The following is a 20,062-nucleotide window of genomic DNA, read 5'->3' as shown; positions in this document are numbered from 1 at the left end:
TTTCACCATGGGCCTGATAAGTCTGCTTTCATAAAAGTGTGTAACCCTGCATTTTCATTTCCTTCTTGGAGCAAACATTCAGTAATTAGTAGGTAGCATCTCCAAAGGATGAGATCTGCAGGAAATTATAATCAGTAAGAGATACTCTGGGAAAGAATTATGAAAAAGACATTTTCACAGATGATTGCTATAAAAGCAAATACTTTGCAGATCATTTAAGAATGTTAATGCAATGCAACTAGCTCACTTTAAAAAGAGGAACACAGTCAAACTCAAGGGTTAATGTGACTGTGTGTTTTACCAACTTGGCTTCTTGGAGGATTTGTGTTCAAGCAGGAGTATTAAAGAATTAGAGAGAGTTACTCTGAGAAGAATGGGTCATCATGAAGGGCTTTGGAGTTAGCGTCAATGGTATGAATATATCACAGAAGCAGGAAATAGAGCAACAAGCAATTCAGTGTTACCCCTGAATGTGGCAAAAGGTTAGGCTGGATAGTCAGAAATCTTATTATATTTAGTTACAGAAATGCACAGATACATTTATTTGCATATAAGTGACACAGATATGTGTGCATATTCAATTAAACAAAGTTTCCATAAATTTTTACTTTTTTTTAAAATATATTTTATTGATTTTTTTACAGAGAGGAAGGGAGAGAGACAGAGAGTTAGAAACATCGATGAGAGAGAAACATCGATTAGTTGCCTCCTGCACACCCCCCACCGGGGATGTGCCCGCAACCCAGGTACATGCCCTTGACCGGAATCGAACCTGGGACCTTTCAGTCCGCAGGCCGACTCTCTATCCACGGAGCCAAACCGGTTTTGGCTAAATTTTTACTCTTGTTCTCACTTTCCCTTGTCTCTTCAAGCACAAGAGCTCCATGATCTACTTAGTTCTTGACATCTCTTTCATTTCCTAGATGCTTGTATAATCCTTTGCCAGCAGTGGGCTCTCCATCAAGATGTGTGTGGCCAGTGTTCCAAAAGGCTCAGATTTCAACTCTGAAGACAATGACATAGTTGACATGCACAGGCACACCAAATTGCTAAAGAAAAAACAGAGTTCTGATCCAACACATTTACAATTGACCAAGAAACAAATATACTTGCCTCTTACAATGGGCAAGGGACATATAATGTATCATTATTGAATTTCCTGTTCATTAGCCATTCATTGGAAGGATCACCTAGTTTGTTTATAGAAGCAAATGAATACACTTAGGATAATAAAGTGAACTTACCTTAAGGGAACAAATGAAAAGATACAAAAAAGCTTGATTCAAAGACAGTGATCCATATTTGGAGAGACCAGAAGTGTTTGTAAATACAAATGAATATATGCCGAATAAAAATAAATGTGTGTTACCACTAGTCAATCTAGTTTTCTCTAATGGAGTGATGTACACTGGGACAGCTGAATTACAGATATGAGTGTAAGCAAAACCTTTAAGAAAAAGTCTTATATGATAATATTTCTGCCATGTAATATATGCCTCTTCCTTGAGACAGCAACTCCCAAAAGGACTTGATTGATTGATTTTTTTAAGGAAAAGTGGCAGAATAAATAAAAGTATAAAGTTAACATCTGCCTTAAAGTTTCCCTAGGGAGAAAACTATCTTTGTTTAGAAAAACACCTTGATATTCTGCTTTAGATGTGTGAACCCTGAGGACATATTTTGGAAGGATTCTAACAACAAAAGATAAATTTATCTGTCTAAAATTTTAATAGTAATTGAAAATAAAACATGAGATAGGAGAGGGCAGAAAACAAGACCTTATCCCATCTGAGAGAAAGAAACAGAGGAGAGGGAAGGTAGAGGAGGGGAGGGAAGGGAAAGAATAGGTGGGGAAGGAGGGGAGCGAAGAGGAGAGGAGAGGAAGGAGAGGAGAGGAGAGGAGAGGAGAGGAGAGGAGAGGAGAGGAGAGGAGAGGAGAGGAGAGGAGAGGAGAGGAAGGGAAGGGAAGGGAAGGGAAGGGAAGGGAAGGGAAGGGAAGGGAAGGGAAGGGAAGGGAAGGGAAGGGAAGGGAAGGGAAGGGAAGGGAAGGGAAGGGAAGGGAAGGGAAGGGAAGGGAAGGGAAGGGAAGGGAAGGGAAGGGAAGGGAAGAGAAACTATTAGAAATTTGGGAAGCAATTAGTTGCCATTACACTTGGAAGGTCTTCATGACAGGATAGTGACAGGCAGTTAACAATTGCCAGATGTGTCTGGTGGTGTCCTGCTTGTCCTTGACCTATGCTCTTCTGGATATAGCTCTTCATTTAGGCTGCTGGACATTCTGACAAACAATGTCCCCAGGACCACCAACAGATGATTAACTGAGGGTCCTCAGTGGTGGTAGCTACACAGAGGCAACAGCTTTCAACAGACCTCTCCACATCCCTTTCCTGGTCTCACCTCTGTGACTAGACTTGCCTGGCTTCTCAGATTTTCTAAGTTAGCTCCAGCTTGACTTCCTATACTGGTGCTTTGGGAGAACAGGTTAAAGACTCTTTGGCAGATCCTCCAACTCACTGTTCAAGACCTATACTTACCCAGCTCTTTCAGAAATTATGTCAGATCAATTTCTTATAATAATTAATCCTTAACATTCAAAATGTTCTCCTTCCTTGACAAAACCCTAGCTAATTCATAATTCAGACTTTTATAAGTAGGTGCTTTTATCTTAAAAACCTAAAACATGTGGTAATGGTTTGGAATTTGGCGGCAGGTGAAGGATGGAAAGGCAGCAGTAAATTTATTAGGAAAGGCTGGGAAAATAACTAAGACACATTGAAGATTGGAGAGAGGATGACCCATATTGTGTTGCAGAGAAAAAAATGTCAAAAAACTTGCCTGCAGTAGTAATAGGAAAGTCAGAAAATATACCTCCTGAACTTGTGGATCTGGCTATTTACTTCCATCTCTATGTAGAATGTTCAAAGTCTCAGTTGGCTTCTAACTGTATATGATAAGGTGGGGGATGATAGAAAAGAGTTAAAGAAGGAACAGTTCTGTTTACAAGCAGAATGTAAGGAAATACAGTAAGACAAGGACTTACTGCGCTGAAAAATGAAACTACCTTTTGTTCTAAGCATTGCCTGCCAGTAAGAAATCATCAAGATGACATGAGGCCTGAGGCCAAAGAACAAATCAAGGATTTGTCTCTAAGGGCCCTTGTTAAGAACGCCAAAAAATTGAAGGTGATGACACATGGAAGCCTAGGCAATATATAGAAGAACCACCCTGCCAATCCACAGAATTGTGAGAAATAATAAGTCATGTTTTTAAGTTACTAAAAGTTTCAGGGTGATTTGTTGTACAACTCACAAATTCAAGAGTTATTTAGTTCTTTCTAATTCATTTTCTTAAAATAATAAATTTTGAACCAAAATCTACTAGATACATAAATATGAACATGGACAGCTTTACTTCCCCTTTTCCTTTATTCCAGATCAGTTAATAATTTAGTTATCATAAAGATGCTACTCATAATTTGTAAACTAATTTCTGCCACAATTACACTATACAATTCTTCATAATGATGTATGCCTTGCAGATAATACATATTTTCTTTTTTTTTTTTTTTAATATATTTTATTGATTTTTTTACAGAGAGGAAGGGAGAGAGAGATAGAGAGTTAGAAACATCGATGAGAGAGAAACATCGATCAGCCGCCTCCTGCACACCTCCTACTGGGGATGTGCCCGCAACCCAGGTACATGCCCTTGACCGGAATCGAACCCGGGACCCTTCAGTCCGCAGGCCGACGCTCTATCCACTGAGCCAAACCGGTTTCGGCTACATATTTTCATTGTAATAGAAGCTTTCTAGAAGTTATATACCCAGTGGTTGAGTATATCATTATTGGATACCATAGTTTGAATTCAAATAACTGCTTGATATGCCAACTGCTTATCATGTACCTTGTCACTTACTTAACCTGTGTATTTCTTTCAGAACTGGAAAATATATGGAGAATTTCAAACTAATACAAAGAAAAAAAACTTGATTGCTTATTTTTAAATTCTTAGACACCCTGAGTTTTAAATAATGAGTGAATAAATTTTTGAACAAATTGATTCTCAATTGGCAATTTTTTCATCATAGTTAATCATCCAGTATTGGGCTCAATTTGGAAAAAAATATTATAGAAAATGGAGATGGAGGGGTGCCAGTGCTATTTAAAAGATTCAAGGTTTGTTTTTGTTTTTTTTGTTTTAATAACTGAAGCTTTTTGCTATAATCAGACTGGCAATTTATTTGTTATAGATTATTATGCAAGCAAAACTGCAGGTGAAGAAAATTGGCCAACTAGTATATTTCTACAGTATAGAGATGTTTTTTCAGTAATTGGGAAGATAAAGTGCTTTATTTTTTTGTGTTTAAAATAAATTATTTTCAAATATAAATGGCAAAGAGTACCATCTAAGTAGAGGTAAAATGAGAAGCTTCTGGGATGATTTAGAAAAGAGAGAGGAGAATTAACTCATGTTCATGGAAAAAGTCAAAGTGTTATAGGAAGGAACCTTAGGAAGCAAAGTTCCATAGCTGTTTCGGTGCCTCTGCTAGTTTTTAAAATACTTTTGAAAAAGAAAAAAAAAAACAATCATTCGGTCAGCATATGTAAAAATTTAGACATATAGCCTTTGGTGTGAATTCCTGGAAGTTAGGTTCCACCCTCAAACAGTTATCAATATCATTCATTGGCTATCAGTCAGCTCCTGGAAAAGTACAAGAGCGGCATTTGGAAAAGTAAGTGCCTTATAGCAAAATCTAACTTCTTTGTTAGCTGGCACAGCAAGTATGATAACTTAGAAGTCATTCTCACAACTGAGTCATCACATTCTCTCCTTGAAATTCCACCTAATTTCCAGAATTATTTTATTTCTTATTTCTTTTTCTAAATGTAGTTTTATTGATTTCAGAGAGGAAGGGAGATGGTGAGAGATATAGAAACATCAGTGATAAGAGGGAATCATTGATCAGCTGCCTCTTGCATGTCCCTCACTGGGGATTGAGCCCCCAACCTGGGCATGTGCCCTGATCTAGAATCAAATACTGATCTCCTGGTTCATAGGTCGATGCTCAACACCTGAGCCATCCAGGCCAGACTCTAGAATTACTTTACATGAAAGCTATTTAAATAATGGGATATTTATAGCTATAGGAATATGTATGACCATAGACTTGAAATAAAAAGGAAAAAAGTGGAGAGGATAAAAGAGGGATTAAGAAAGCTGTGATGTCAGAGAAATGAAACAAATTCATGAGACATGGATTCCTTGAGGCTTGATTTACCTTTTTAAAAATATCAGGGATGCTCTGGATAATGGCAGATCTCTTTTATGACAGAACATCAAGTGATTAAGCACCTACAGATATTATATTGTACTCCTTATCTAGGAAGATGGAACTCATGATCAAAATAAGATGTCTATATTTTACCTCTAAAAGAGAAAGTTGAACAAGTTGATATTTTCCATCTCTAGCCCAAAAGTAGAGTTCTATCCTGAAGTAAATTTATCTAAACTAGAAATAATAATCATAAAAGCTTATATGAGTATATGCATAACCCATGGACACAAACAATAGAGTGGTGAAGGCCTGGGACAGGGGAGGGCTAGAAGGGGTCAATGAGGAAAAAAGGGGACATCTGTGATACTTTCAACGATACAGATAGATTTTTTTTAAGGAAAAGACTGGTTTGCCTGGCCAGTGTTGCTTGTGATGGAGCATCGATCCATGAACCAGGAGGGCACAGTTCAATTCCCTGTTGGGTCACATGCCAAGGTTGTGGGAATGATCCCCAGTAGGGGACTTGCAGGAGGCAGCTAATCGATTATTCTCTCTCATCATTGATGTTTCTACTTCTCTCTCTCTCTCTCCCTTCCTCTCTCTGAAATTGATAAAAACATATTTTTAAAAATGATGACATAATAATCCTATCTAATAAAAGAGAAACATGGTAATTAGCCATACGTCCGCTACCCTTCCCATTGGCTAATCAGGACGATATGCAAATTAACTGACAGCCAAGATGGCGGCCAGCAGCCAGGCAGCTTGAAGTTAACATGAGGCTTGCTTGCTTCAGTGGATTTCAGGTTATTGATTTAATCTGGAGCCAGTGTTCAATAATCCCCTAAAATCTGTGAGGGTCCCTTTTACTACTATGTAGTTTCCTAAATGAGTTTTTATTTGCGCATTCTTTTGGATAAAGCTACCTCCATAGATATTCTTGTGAGTTTATTTTAAGGTCCTTCATGAAGGATACCCATTCGTACCTTAAATTGAGACTCAGGTCTTAGATTTGAGGAAGGGTTTTCTAAAATGGTGACTAAAGTCAGGACTCTCTTCAAGTCAAGATGGTTGTCTATTTTATACCTTAAGTAGGACCTTAGCAAACCTACATATTTAGCTTCTGTAAATATCATAATCATTAATCATTAACAAATCTCTCTAAGAACCACATTTAGAATACCAGAGACTCTGTTAACTATTATAAGAAACATCATGTCATGTTCTTCACCATCTCAAAATCCTCCTATATCCAATAGAATTAGGGACCCTATCTTAATTACTGGTATAGAGTCTCTCAGCTCCTACCTGCATGGTAATGCTTCCCTTATCAATGTAGATCTCAAGATCATGGTAAAGAGAGTGATCTGGATCCTATACAACATAACTGGTGAGCTCATGATGATTCAAGCAAGATAAACATATTCCAGCCTTCCTACTCCTCAAAATCCTTGTATTTTATCTGGTATATTATACCAGAGAAATTTCGATAATTTGATCTCTATTTAAAGGTGGGCTACCATCTATCAGTCAGCACCATAACGTTGAATTCAGAATCTCTGATAAATTTGTCAGGTATCAATAAATTCATCCAGATATTTGAGAATCTTTGAAATTAATTTTCACCTTCATTACTAAATTTTTTATTAATAAAATTTAGCAAATTCTGAAAGTCTCTTGTATATATGCCTTCTCCTTCTAGATTTAAATTTATAATTTGTCTCTCATATCATGCTGATATTTTTCTCCAAATAAAATGTAGTCCATATGAAAATAGACTATTTGTCCTATTTATTGCTGCATGAAGATGTCATTTAATGACTATTTAGTGAATAAAATGATAAATGAAAATTTAGTTATAGATCTGGAAATAATGGAAGGTAGTAGAACAAGAGAAGAATTGACTCCTCCTACAGGTATGACTATCTTATGGGAGAGACATTGCAATGCATTAACACTTTATAGAACTTATATGCTGAGTTCTCTTTGTTAAATTGCAGTTGACACCCAGAATATGTATAACATGGTTTTTCTTTTACTAAAAATTACTCAATCATTATATTCATGAGTTTTAATCCCTTTGGCTTTTGCTCCCTGTGATAAGTAGCTTAAGTAATAATTTTCTTAATAAAAAATAGCATTATAATCTTCTAAATAAATGCAATATTGGCATTTGGAGCAATAAATCTAAAAATTAAAATTACTTATTGTTAAGGAAGAACCTTTCTGTTGAGAGTGTCCTTAAACACATTTCCTGATGCACACTACAATATGATAAATAATGTATAATGAGCAACTTCTTTGTGTTATATATTAAAAGGATTTTTTTAGCTCTTTCTACTATCCTGCAAGATACTGTAATTTTCCCCAAAGCTAAGATCTGTGGAAAGTAAACCTTGACCTCATTTAGCCAATTGCTGTATATTTTAAATTGGAACTTTTTAGATGAAAGAAGTTGCTAATTTTCTATTTTTCCTCATGGCGCTTTTACTAAATTAAAACTAAATGATAAAGAATAATGCTGTCACTGGCCCCTTTTCTACAAAACAGAAACCTACACTTTTGAACTGGGAAAATACTAACCAACAAACTAGACTTGGGTCAGTGTCATACCATTTCTTGGCCGGTGGGCTGGGCTTGTCCTGGCTATTTAGTAGTAAAGGGGAATTCATCTTTTTTAATTTTACTTCATCTGAAACAAACAAACAAATAAAACCACCTGGTTTCCTAAACTACCATCCTCTTTTACATCAAATAAATAAAGAATTTCTATTGTAAATTAAGCGGTATTTCCCCCTGAAGCCTCTCTCTGGAAACTCCCCTGTTTAGAAGATGATAGATATTATCTTCAAAAGCACTGTTCCCCATGAAATTCCTTTCAATCAGGACAATCTTCCCTGTGATTTCTCCTTGGCTAAATTGCTTTGAATTACATTCCTATTTGCTTTTTTGTCTCATCTTCTGAATTAAATTGAGCATTAATTTGATGTGCCTCAGCAAGCCATGCAGTTTTATTACTTTTCCAATCTGGATTTTTTTTTTTTAACAGAGAAACTTTAACAACCCATATTTCTTCCTGCTTTCATACTCATCAATGAACATTTTGAACCTGGCTGAATATATAAAATAGCATAGTGTATGACCATTCAGAAAATTGTCCCACATTAGTTAAAAATTTAACCATTTAAAGTTGGTATTAAAATAAAATTACTTTTCAAAATTGATGATACTTGTTAAAAGAAAAAAATAATGTTTAACATCCAAAACAAACAGTTAATTTGGAATATTGAGTGCAAATTAGGGGTGGTTTAGTTTCCTATTGTAAAGAAAGTACTGCAAATTTAACAGCATAAAATGACACTTCATGGTCTGTATGTAGGTCAGAATTTTGGCATAATATAGCCAGCTCTCTTCTCAGGGTATCACAAAGCTAATCTCAGAAAGTTACAGTTCTAGTATCTTGTGTAGAGGCTCTGGGGGGAAATTCACCTCCAAATGAAATCTTGTTAGCAGAATTCAGTTTCTTTCCTTGCCAGTTGTCATCCAAGAGCTGTTTTCAGCTCATAGAGGCCTCCCATATTCATTCTTTGCTATTGCTTCCTTCTGTCTTCAAATCAACAATTAGCTACATGTTGCATCCTTTGGATTTCTGTCTTTCTCCATCTTGAGACTCAGATTTAAAAGGCTAATGTGATCAGATAAAGTCCACCTGAGTAATCTCTCTATCTCAAGATCAATTGATTTGGGAACTTAATTACACCTGCAAAATCTTTTTTGACATATAATGAAACATAACCATGGGAATGATATCTGCCAATAATCACAGGTTCCACCCACACACAAGGAGAGATTATACAAGATTGGAGATTACTGGCATCCTCTTAGAAATCTGCCCACCATAAGAGGCGGTACATAAATCTGACAAAGCCTACCAAAAATTCACTGTTAACTTTTTCTTTAGACAATGCCAAAGTGATTATTTAATGTAAAACATTATTGAAGGGCATAGAAATTTGCGTGACTATGAATACTAAAGTGAAATTTTAGTTTTAGTCATAAAAATGTTCATAGATGTGTTGCCACAATGGCTCTCAAACATCAACTTCCTTTTAATTTTTTAAATAAAATATTTAAATTAATTTAAATCATGCCAGTTTCAACAATCTTACATAGACATAAAGACCTTGACAGCTAAGTGGTTAATGAGCGAAATAGAATTTTGAACACCTTGTCATCTGCTGCCATCCCTGCCACCACCTCTGCACACCAGGGAATTAGCTATTTGAGGAAGGGTCAAAGGGCCTAAAATGGTGTTGGAATTTGCATGCAAAATGACATAATCTTGGCTCAATTCTAAATATGCTAGAAAAGAGGCAATAGCCAGAAGTAGGCAGAAATCCAAAATAATAAGTTTGAATAAGCAAGAAACATGTGATAAATGCAATCATGGTTAATAAAGAGGCAAAATAATACATTGCTCTAGCATCATAAGATTCAAGAACCTATATGCATATGTGCAGAGTCCATGGACACAGACAACAGTGTGGAGAAGGTGGGGTGAGGGCTGGGTGGAGGAGGGCAAAGGGAGACATCTGTAATAGTGTCAACAATTACAATATTGTTAAAAGGAAATAATATACAGGCTAATGAGAAATGCCTCTATATAAATTTCTAATTTTATTTAATAAAAATTATGCTGCCACTGACATTGTTTATTTTTTCATTTGGACAATTCGGTCCTTCTAAATCATATTTTTATGTGACTATTTTGAATTCTCCCCCCTGTTTCCAAATTCATTTGAATTACTGTGTCATTAGAATCTGATATCAAACTGAAATTCTTTATTTGGCTAAAATAACATAGACATCATCACAGACAAGTGCCACTGCAGAAATAAAATTATTATACATCCTCTTACATTTCATAGGATATGTCTGTAAAGAGTTATTAATGCAAGAATTTTTATTTTACAAATCCATAGGCACTTAGAAAATAGTAAAATGTGTTTGCATCAGAAATTTGGTTCTTTCCTCCTTGAACTCCTAGGAAACGGCTCAATAGCCTGGGGTTGTTGGTACTTAGTTCTTAGTCCAGGAGCAATAATAATAGCTGCCACAGACTACTATTATGTCTAAATGACTGCTCAAAGCTCTCCTGCTGAAAACTATAAAAATATTTTGTCACTCTGATGAGACAGGTGGAAAACTGACATCAGGAACATGCGGCAATTTACCTGAAGTAGTAAGTGGCAGAGTGAAAATTATCTTAATTCAGGACTCTGTAAGTCCTGCTGGCTAGCCAATTAGACAGAAAACATAAAGGCCTAAAGCAGAAGAAAAAAAAATAAAGATCATTCTCAATATGGCAGTTATCCTTCTGTTTTAGTGAAAACATCTTAAGCTTCTCAATCACCACTTATTATCCACTTGTACATCTTTTTTCTTCAAATATTTTGACTTTATAGTCACTAAGTACATATATTTTAGATCTTAGAAGAGGAGACTCCTTTTTGCTGATCAATGTATGAAAATTGTTCCTTAAAATAGGATTAGAGCACTCTATAAGTAAAGGACAAAACAGATAATCCCTATAGTAGCAGGATATTATGCAAAGAGAATGGTGAACACGAAGTCGAATTTGAGAAACAGTGGGAACAATCTGTGTAAATTGTGAAGAATCCTGTAAGAACATCAGATTGCACTTGGGGTCTCTTTGGGGGATGTTAGAAATAAGGCGAGCTCCCTCCCCCGCAAGTTCAGGGGCCCTGATAGAACACAAAACATACTTGGGAGCCAGGCAGCGAGGCAAACATCTTTACTTCTATGTAGAAGGGTGCGCACACATGGTCTGGAAGCGTGTGTACACTGAGCAGGCAGTCTGCTTGGCTTTACAATCTCTGACACATATGACCTGTTCCTCACTCTTGATTGGGGCTCAGGCGCACAGTCTTTCATGATTGGCTAATTCCAAGGGAGGGGGTTGGTCTTTGCTGTTTCAAGATGGTGGCCCCCAGGGGAGCTGCAAGCCATGGGGCCAACATGGCAGCTGTCAAGTCACGCAGTCCAAAATGGCAGCTGTCTACACTGTTTTTTTGACAGAAAAGATGACTTGTTTATTCTCATAGGGACAAGGGGAGATTAATGAAGGTGCAGATAATGGATATGCCTTTTGCTTGGCAAAATGTTTATTCAAGTTACATCACATCATGGTGGAATCACTGCAAAGGGGAGCTGTTAAACTCAGGCAGGTAGTAAAGGGAAACTTGAGACTTGGAAATTTTGAATAGTTTGATCCTAGAGAAAATTGCTTAAATTAACTTTCAATACTGTATATTAAAAGGAATCAATGTCAAGTGATTATCTAATAAAAGTGTGAATAAAAGGTATGTGTTTCCCATTGCTATAGTGAGTTACTACTTTGCTATGGATATTTTGATAGCACTGAGTAGCTGATTACTACAACCATTAAGAGTGTTAGGATAGCATTATTTATATAAACCACCTTTTCTGTTGTAAAAACAAAGAAGTCTCCTTTCATTAAGAATGCTTATACCTTTTTAAAAAACCTTCTGTATGCTCCTGGCCAGTGTTTCTCAATGGTTAGAGTCTCAGCCCATGCAGGGAAGGGTTGTGGGCTCCATTCCTGGTCAAGTGCATGTACCTGGGTTGTGCTTGGCTCCCTGCCCTGGGTCGCAGTGCATGCTAGAGGCAACCAATCAAAGTGTCTCATCAATGTTTCTCTCTCTCCCTCCCTCTCTTCCTCTCTCTTCCCACTCTTTGAAAAGCAATGGAAAAAGTATCCTCAGATGAGGATTAACAACAACAACAAAAAACCTTCTGTATGAATTTTCCTGTCTTTGAATTTTTATATTTTAAGTGTAGTTTTTGCTAAATTATTTTGCTTATGTATAACACATACATAACTTTATCGATTTAATAAAACCATGTTATTGATTTCATCTGGCTTTGTAATTAAGTGCTGACATTTGCAATGTTCCTGAGATGTTTTACTCTCCTCCCCTAGTCACAGTATGTGTGAAAAATTAGTTTGACTGGTCAATTGTATGATTTTTCTTTTTTCAATTGGAGTGGGTGTTGTACTGAATAATATTCTTCAAAAATTAGTTGAGAGATTTAAATAAGAAATACAGCTTGTCTGTTTTCAGGTCACTGTAAGTGTTTCAAAATTTAAATTAAGAGTACCACCTATGCTGTTGCAAAAGGATAAGATTTTTTTTCTTTTTTATGGCCAAGCAGTATTCCATAGTGTGAATGTACCTAGGCTTTTTTAGCTACTCATCTACTATTGGGCACTTGGGCTGCTTCCAAATCTTGGCTATTATAAATAAGGCTTCAATTAACATAGATGTGCATAAATTCTTTTGAATTTGTGTTTTGGTTTCTTCAAATAAATTCCCAGAAGTGGGATCATTGGATCATAAGGTAGTTCCATTTTGAATTTTTTTAGGAAACTTCATACTGTTTTCTACAATGGTTGTACCAATCTGTGTTCCTGACAACAGTGAACAAGGGTGAAATAAGCCAGAGAAAGGCAAATACCATATGATTTCACTTACTGGTATATGTGGAATCTAATAAACAAAATAAACTGACAAACAAAATAGAAACAGACTCATACATACAGAGGACAGATTGACGGCTGTCAGAGGGGCAGGTGTTGAGGAGCTGGGTGAAAAGGGTGAAGGGATTAAGGAGGAAAAAAAAAAGACAGACAACAGCATGGAGATTGCCAGAGGAAAAGGGAAGTGAGGGGAGGTAGAAGAGTATAAAAGGGGATAAGTGGTGTTTCATTATATAGTCACTGGAATTTGCCTAGAAGAAAGTATAATACTAGGCACATTGTAGATTCTGAATAAATATTTCTTGATTTATTCATTTTTATTGACCATCTAGAAAACTGATTTTTTTGACATCTTTTTGCATTAATGAAAAATCTACCTCATTACAAAAAATAAAGCACTATGTTTTAAATTAAAAAATAAGAACTTCTGCCTGTGTTCAGATAAAGGATTGTGAAAATAACAGAATATTTATTCTGTTCTCACCTGACAATATCTTTCATACGAATAATTAGAACTCAATAAGAATGAAATAAGCAATGCACCAGGACTTTATAATTTCCATGTTTTATGCCTCTTTCCTGCTTATAATTCTTAAATTTTTATTGACTTCTTATTGTCATCCATAAGTGGCAAAACATTTGACATATAAACAGAGTGGATTTGTGATGTGGGCCTGTCAAACTCTAGCTCACTTCACACCTATGCCACGCTAGCTGCCTTCTGCCCTGGTACATTGCTAGCTTATTACCTGCAGTACCTCAGTACCAGAAAAAAATTAAACCTACACCCATCCCACTCCACATCCCCCAAATGATAATAGATTGGTTTGAATAAATATACCATAATTTGCCATCAGAAAATCTAGAAAAAAATCTATTTTAATTTCAGCATGTGTATGTATTTCTTGTCATCTAAAAAAGTAAGATTTTATTTTGAATTTTCTTTTAAAAGTCTTCATCTAACCCTACCCCAATGATTCACATGTTTTTCTCTATCCTTGAAATTCATCTGCTTGATCATCTCACCATATCTCACCCTATTAGGTTATTCTTCATCTTACCCTTCGCCTGGCTGACTCTAATTCATTCACCAACACACAGCTGCTGCCTTATCTCTGCCAGGAAGACTTTCCTGGTATCATCCTCTTGGATTTGATGTCCTTTCTTTGTGTTTCCATATGTGCATCATGAACATGTATCTGTATTACATGTACTCACTCTATTGTAACCATTTATTTATGTGCCTCTCTCCTCACTAAATATGAGCTGGCTTATTGAATAAATGAATAAATGAATGAGTAATTCGACAAAGGTGCATTTTAACTTTTTGCATATTTTAAATTGTTACAAAGTATCATTTCTCAAAATATATATATATATATATATATATATATATATATATATATACTGTTTATACAATAAAGTGCTAGTTGCTGAACTAAAGTAACAAATAGGATAAATTACATTTACCCATCTAGTAGAAGGCTATTAATTAATCTTTTGGAAAGTGCCATTGATGAGGCCAAATGCCAAAAGGGAGAGTTACTTTGAACAGTAAGCAGTTTTTATTTAATTGGTATTTAAGGCATTTTCAAAAGGATGCTTGATCAAAGAGATATGTAATAGCCTTATACTGAGCACTATTTAATTATTTCTGTCCTCATCTGTCACATTATCACTCTCCTGTCTCATTTCCAGTGACCTCAAAGCAATTCAGTTGATGGATTATGGAAAATAAATCTAGTGTGGAAATACTGATAATTTGCTCAAGGTCAAAAAATAAAAACAAAACACAGGCAAGCGTAATTTGCAACTACTAAATTGCTAGATGTAGTGCTTTGGCTTGCTGCTCTGTAAAAGGTGGGAGGAGGACTAGACAAGAGTCAAGACGCTTTAGGAAAATACAAAAATCAAAAATTTACCACCTTTCTAAATCCTTTTAATCCATCAGTTAATCTCAACAATGACCTACTTTTCAGAACATTAAATATGCGTGGCTACCTAATCACATTATTTTACTTCTACAAACTTTGAAATGGGAAAGAATATATATATATATATATATATATATATATATATATATATATATATATTAACATTGATAAAGCACAGCTGCCTGTCTTATTTCCAATCTTCTCAGAAAAACAAGTGATTTATAGCATGATGAGATCAAATCTTTCTCCATGGCATGCTAATGGCTATATTTTAAAACTCAGTTAGTGGGACTCATGCAATAGCCCAGACTGATGACATTAATGTCAGATCTTTGAACAAATCTAGTTAATGTGAAAGCAGAAAAGAAAGATGATCTCATTTTGGAAACAACAATAAAAATGATGCTGTTCAGTAAGGAATTGAGACCATGAGGTTTTAGCTCGTCTTTTATTAGCCAACTTTTCACTATAAAATACATTAAAAATTCATTTATGGAGGATATAGCTCAGAACTGTTATAAAGCAGGTCTTTTGCTGAAAAAAAAATTATCACATGATAGCTTGCTCCTGCCTTTATATCCAGAAGTGCTTATTGAAGGCGTAGTCTGTTCGTAGTATTGACTACAAAAATAAGGAAAAATATATGTTGTCTACAAGGATTGGCAAATGGGGAATACAAGATATAAAAACATATCTTGTGTAACATTTTGTATGTTAAGTATCAATATTGAATATTTTTAAATAGGTAATCTGATGGTAAATGTCTTAGTTCAGGTTTCCTGGAAGCAGAGCTCATATATAGATTTAAAAAAAAAATTTAGTATATATTTATTGATTTCAGAGCAGAAGGGAGAGGGAAGAGAGAAACATCAAGGATGAGAGAGAATCATTGATTGTCTGCCTTCTGCAGGCCCCGCACCAGGGATCAAGCCTGCAACCCTGGCATATGCTCTTAACCGGAATCAAACCAGGGACCCTTCAGTCTGCAGGCTGACACTCCATCCACTGAGCCAAACCAGCCAGGGCAATATACAGATTTTTATTCAAGTAATTTACTGGTGACCTTTTTCAGAAGAAAGAAAGTGAGGGAATTAGGGTAGAGCAGGGGGTAAAGAAAGAAAGGATGTAGTTTCAGATGGACACTAGTTTCAGACTGACCACATGGGCAAGTTTTGGGAAAAGATTGCATGGCAGAACTGTTCCTCCTTTGGGAAAAAAGAGCCAGTCTTTTGTACCACATGCCAGCCAGTCATTGACCAAGCTCTGCCTGCAGGGATATAGAGGTGGGCAGCAGTGCCTCCTGGGCAAGGTAACTCTCATTTGGCTGAAGGCAGATCTCTAGCAAAGAGTAGAGCTGTGAGTTGGTCATCAGTCAACACAACAGAATGGAATGGGTCCATAGTTGTTAAGGGGGGATCAGAGTGGGGTATCAGTTATAGTTCACTACTTCGACCACTCCGATTCACCTGCTTTTTTCATTAAGTTCACTCCATCCAGACACAGCTTCTTTGAGGTATTTGTTGGTTATAATTTCTGGGGAAACTTTCAAGAGGAGATTTACTGGGGCAAATTCCAAACTGCACTGTTACAGTTTGTCTTTAGACCATAACTGATACTACTCCTGTCCCTCCTCTATCACCCATTCTAGATTGCCCTCCTGCTCATCTAACCCTCCTGTTGGTATGGATACCTTGCCTTATAGGTTTACTTAGACCCTCATCCCTGAGAGTCTTGAGCCCCTATTATTATACTCCAAAACACCACAGTTGTGCTTGTATATTTAGAATTATACCTGGGCCAGAAAATACCAGAGCCCACCAGCTATTGCCCTCTTCATGAAGCCAACATTTTCATTTCCATTGATGATCATGGTTAATTATCCTGCAATATAGTAACTCCTTTCTTTGTTTCCTGGTCTGCAGGCACAAAGACCACAGGGTAGCCCTGGCTGGTGTGGATTATTTGCTTGGAATATCGTCTGGTAAACCAAAAGGTGGTAGGTTCAATTTCCAGTCAGGACACATACCCAGGTTGTGGGTTTGATCCCTCGTCAGGGCAGGTATGGGAGGCAGCTGATCGATGTTTCTCTCTACATCGATGTTTCTCTCTCTCTCTCCCAACCTTCCACTCTGTCTCAAATCAATAAAAACATATTCTTAAAAAAACTCCAAAGTAATCAGGTCATAGTAAAAATTTTTTATTTACTGTAACTCTTATTATGTACTCTTACTATGGAACCTTACTTTCTGTAGGATCCAGAAATTCTACCCACATTGCTTAAATGAACAGAGAGAAGTGATAGGGGTACTGGAACTCCCTTACTTCCCAGACACATACAGTAATTATGCCACTGAAGTACTTCTAAGTTTGAACTATGCTCTCTACATGGATGTTCTAACTCTGGTCAGGGTGCATGTGGAAGGATTTTTCTGTCTCTCCCTTCCTGTCTCTCTAAAATCCATAAATACATATTTTTATGAAGTGGACCAAACTGTCAGTAAAAAATATAAAAAATTGACCTAGTCCTGGCCAGTTTGGCTCAGTGGATTGAGTGTCGACCTGCAGACCGAAGAGTCCTGGATTCGATTCTGGGCATGTACCTCAGTTGCAGGCTCCTCCCCAGCCCGGTCCTTTCAAGTGAATTCAGAGCAAGGAAAGCCACTGTAACATTTACAAGCAGCCTTGCCACTTGAGGCAGATGACCAGACCATACCATGGCACTGGCGGCATCTACAGTAAAGAAAGATCCCAAATGGCAAGACCAATAGGAGAATCACAGCACTCTTCCATTATGGAACTAGGTCGTGCTATCTGAAGCTGATAACATACATCATTTGAAAAATAACTCGTGTCAGGCTACACGGCATGATACAATCTGACTGTGGAAAATCAAGTAACCTTCATGCTTACTATGAGACTCACCAAGCTCTCAGGTAAAGCAGGCTGAGCAGCAATTTATCATAAAATGGATATTGTACATCTGGGATTAGACTTGAGCAGGCCAGAAATTACAGTAATCTGTATAAAGAAGTGACCCAGAAATTCATGTCACAAATTGTTGCAATACACCACTCCCTTAGATGAACAACTATGGCTTTATGAACCATGACCAGCTGACAGAGGAGGAAAGAAAAAGCCCAAACTGAGTTCATATAATGGGCCAATTTGATATAGAGGTGTAAGATGGAAATTGATTGTTCATGCAACAATTTTTTTAAAATCCACACCTGAGGATATTTTTCTATTGATTTTAGACAGAGTGGAAGAAAGAGGGAAAGACAGAGAGAAACATCAATGTGAGAGAAACACATCAATTGGTTGCTTCCTTCATGTGCCCTGACTAGGGCCCTAATTGACATTTTTAAAACATAACACTCAACAGCTGAATAATACATGCTTGCAGGTAGTGAATTAGGAAGAAAATCCTAAAATGGAGAAAGTCTTTTAGATCAAGATAAAGAATTTGTATTTAATTCAAAGTCAAAGAGAAGACATTGAAGAATTTTAGCAGGGCTGTGAATGATATAAATGAGTTATATATTGTTTATATATTGTTTATTTACTAAAATCCCTATCAAATATTATCACATGAGTGTTAAGCAAAACACGTAAGCAGGTAGTTTATCAACACCAAACCACTTTAAATATGTAAAAATAAAATTTACAGAATAAAAGAAGAAGAGTATTGATAAGATTTAGGCATCCATTAGGCCCAACTATGAATGAGAAATAAGAAAAGAGAGTCTTAGTGCGACTCCCAAAACACAGACACAGGCATATGTGCATATCCACATATCCACACACAGACACACAGACACACACACACACACACACACACACACACACACACAGGCACACAGGACAGACACAGCTGAATCAGCAAAAGCTTATTCAAACTGGATAAAAGAATAAAACCCAAATACAAACTACTTACTAGAAATACATTATCCTAGCTCAGAATCTCCCAAGATATCCTCATAGAATAAATAAAGTTTCTTAGTCTTGTTGGTCTCCTTTAACCACAAAGTCCACAATTCTCTTTATGATTTTGCAAAATTTTAGTCACTGCTATAAAAAGAAAATGTAGAGATAGTGTACATGTGCTTGAGATTTATCTTTTTAAATACCAGACGTTTCTAGGCCGCCAGTCAGAGGGATAACCTCACAGGCCACTATGTAACCTTGAGGCGCCCATTTGGACCAAGTACAGTTGGGAAATCAGGGCTGAACACAGAGATTTAACAACGAAAAGTTAAAATGGGTTTTCTTATCCTTTTAGTCTCACAAATTTAAAGGCAGATTAAAATTACAAAACACATTACTCCTTCCCTGTAATTTTTCTTGCTTCTCTTTGGGTCTCACAGTTTTATGGGGCTTACCCAGAGGATCCATTTCATAGCTTGTTTACCCTGTGCCTAAAATAATCTTTTTTAACCTTTAAATATCCAGTGGAAACAAACTGACAAAGCAAAATCTAACCTGACTTGAAATGTAAATGTTGACCCAGTTTTCTCTTTCATGTTACTCTTTCAGTACTGATTTGTGTGAAATGGAAACAGATGGTAATGCATTATTTGTGTGATTTGTGTGGGGGGGAGGGGGGTGGGGGGGTGGGGGGCGGGCCGGGGATCTTTACTTCTAAAATGCTCCTCTTCACTCAATAACATATTACCATCAATAATTGTTTCATTTAATTACTCTGTCCCAGAATCCTTTGGTCATGCAAGTCTAATAAAAACTTAAATAGATGATATTGTGCTGGAAGGAAAGTGGAAAAATGATATATAAACCATTTAGAAAGAGAAATATTAGAGACTAAAAGCTTTGTGTTTTAGACTGAAGGACACTTGAAGAGATGGTATTAGGGGCAAGTTTCAAAACAAACTGTTGAGTTAAAAATATACAATTCGGTATGTTCAGGAAGGAACCAACATAAGCAGGCTTGGAGCAAACTGAGGAATGAAGTCCACGGCGCCTCAGTGGACTGAAGTGTGCATATGTTGGCCCACCAGCACAGACTCCAGAGTGGGTTATTATGAGTATAAAATAATTTACTAAAATAGAATCCTAACATTTCAAATTCTCAAATATAAGTGAAAAAAAAATGCTGCACTGAAAAATAAGAGAATTCGTTTGGAATAAATAAGTTCCTACCAGGATGAACTAAAGAGAACAGTCAGCTGCTTCTGTTTAAAATTTCCCTTCTGGCTATGTTTTCCCCCTAGAGGAAGGGCATAGAGAAATGTTTTACCTTTCCCCCCTTTCCCA

Source organism: Myotis myotis, unplaced genomic scaffold (genome assembly GCF_014108235.1).
Source record: "Myotis myotis isolate mMyoMyo1 unplaced genomic scaffold, mMyoMyo1.p scaffold_m19_p_3, whole genome shotgun sequence".
Lineage (NCBI taxonomy): Eukaryota > Metazoa > Chordata > Mammalia > Chiroptera > Vespertilionidae > Myotis > Myotis myotis.
Note: the sequence above shows the minus strand (reverse complement) of the source record.